This window comes from Marmota marmota, unplaced genomic scaffold (assembly GCF_001458135.2).
Source record: "Marmota marmota marmota unplaced genomic scaffold, marMar, whole genome shotgun sequence".
Taxonomy (NCBI): Eukaryota; Metazoa; Chordata; class Mammalia; order Rodentia; family Sciuridae; genus Marmota; species Marmota marmota.
In genome coordinates, this window is record NW_026000139.1 from 528,452 (window position 1) to 530,943 (window position 2,492).

The window sequence follows — 2,492 nt, forward strand, 5'->3', positions numbered from 1 at the left end:
CCATTCAGTCAGCTCTTCTTAGCCTAGCTGAATAGGAGGGGAGTGCGGGGGCAGGTGGGGGGGGCACAACCTTCTTAAAGGGCTCCTGCACCCAGGGCCCAGGCTGGAGCTGGGAGCTGAAGACTGCTTGATAATACCTTCCGCCAGGGCCAAGTGTGGGTGCCATCCCAGTGCCTAGCCCCAGGCAGACTGAGAATATTGGCCCACCAAAGATTTCCCTGGGCTCCCTGTTTCCACTGCCTCAGCCCCTTTAGTAACAACCGTGGAATAAATATGTCCCACTCACAGTTGCATTCCAGGGCTCTGCAAAGGGTGGGTGCTCAAATAGAATTTTAAATATATATATTTACTTTATTTATTTTTATGGGATATTGAGGATTGAACTCAGTGCTTCACACTGCGAGTCAAGCGCTCTATCAGGGAGCTATAATCCCAGGCCCTCAAATAGAATTTTTAAAATAAAAAATATATGCATACTTTTGAATGAAATAGGGTCTCATTATGTTTCTCAGGGCTCAAGGCATCCTTCTGCCTCAGTCTCATTAATAGCTGAGACTATGTGTGCAAATCACCATGGCTAGCTCTCAAGTAGAACTTTTAAAACAGGTAACAGGCTGGGGATGTAGCTCAGTGGTAAAGCACTTGCCTAGCAAATGTAAGGCCCTGGTTTTGATTCCAGAACTGCAAATAACAACAACAACCATTATTATTATTATTATTATTATTATTATTATTATTATTATTGTTGTAAAATAGATAACTAAAGCACAGAACTGATGGTTCAGAACTCAGGACTCTACCTATTAATAATTAGGCTGGTACCAATGAAGCAAAATGAGGCAGCACTCTCCTGTCAGGGACCTCAGGATCTTCTGCCCTTTCCATTCTCAGGTCCTCAGTCCCTCCTCACCCTGTTCCAGCTTTCAGGCCCCTGAAGCCAGAGAGGGAACGTGGGTTGAGTGGGCACTTTGGGATGACTCTTTTCCTCCTGTGGGTTTTTGTGTGTGTGTGTGTTTGTGTGTGTGTGTGTGTGTTTGGTTTGGTTTTATTTTTAATGGTGTTGGGGATTGAACCCAGGGTCTTGTGAATGCAAGGCAAGTATTCTACCAATTGAACTGTATCCCCAGCTCTCCTCCTGTGTGTTCTTGAGCAAATCTCTTAACCTCTCTGAGGCTCAATTTTCTTATCGGTAAATGGGGACAATTAAAACCTGCTTCCAGGGACTGGAGGTGTAGTTCAGTGGTAGAGCACTTTGAAGCATGCACAAGGCCCTGGGTTCAATCTCCAGTATCACAGGACCCAGGTGGATTGCTTTAGAAATGGAGGTGTAGCTCAGTCGTAGAGCATGTGCCTAGCATGTTCGAGTTCCATCCCCAACCCAGATACCGAGGGGGTCTGCTTTAAAACTTGTTTGTTTCACTCACTAGCCTGAGTGAAGCCCAGGACACCCCCACCCCGAACACACAAAATTGCATGTATGCATTTGTTAAAGCACCACAGGGGAATACCTGCTACATTTGGGGGGTTCTTCTCTCCCCCTTCCATAAAAACATCTCCAGCCTTACTACTAATGGGGTTATTGTTTATCAGGTGCCCATTATGTCAGTCCCTGTTCAGTGTCTACGTTCTCTCTTCTATTCTCCTAAGGACCCTTGCGAAGTAGGTTCTGTACTTTTTGAAAAGGAAAATGAAGTCCCAGAGGGAAAGTGACTTGCCCAAAGCCACACAGCTAGAAAGTTTCTGAAGGAGGCTCCAGCCCAGGTGACCCTGTATATAGTGCAAGGCCAAGAAGGGGACCCCTTCCCCACACAGGCCTGCAGGCCGCTCAGATAATGCTTGGTCCCCTAGGAGGCAATGGGGAGACAGCATTCTGCTGCAGTCTGACAACAGAGAAGTCATTTTAGCCAGTGACAAGTGCCTTCCAGGCAGGAAGACAGGATGATGGGAAAGAGAGGGGCAGAGAAATCTTTGCAGGTGGGTGGGAGGCAGGCCGGGTGAGAATTGGGTCCAGTGTGGCTGGAACACTTGGAGAGGAGGTGTGGGTGGAGTGGAGGAGGCTGGAGAGGGAGGAAGGGCCTCAACCAGGCAGGGACCATGGGACATAATAGGAGCCTCTTGCCTCTTCCCCTTCCCTCCCTCCTTCTCTTCCTTCCTCCCAAGGCTACTATTTCCCAGGCCTTGCACCAGGGCTGAGGGCCTCTGAGTTTCTCTTAGCTTTCCCCCTCTTCCCCTCTTCTTCCCAGCACCCCCCTCCTCTCCTGAACAGCTGCCCCACCCCCTACTGGTCCAGCTCTGCCTCCTCCCCTCTCCAGACCCTCCCTCTGACAATGAGGACTGAACCCTGAGACCAGCTCTCCATAGGATTGTCCGTTTAAGGAATCCCTAACTCCGGACACCCCTCTCCTCCCCCACCTGAGAACCAATTAGGGTTCCTGAATTCAAGTAGAGGCTTTTGTGTGTCACGTGTTTGGGGAACAAAGCCCTCGGCGGCA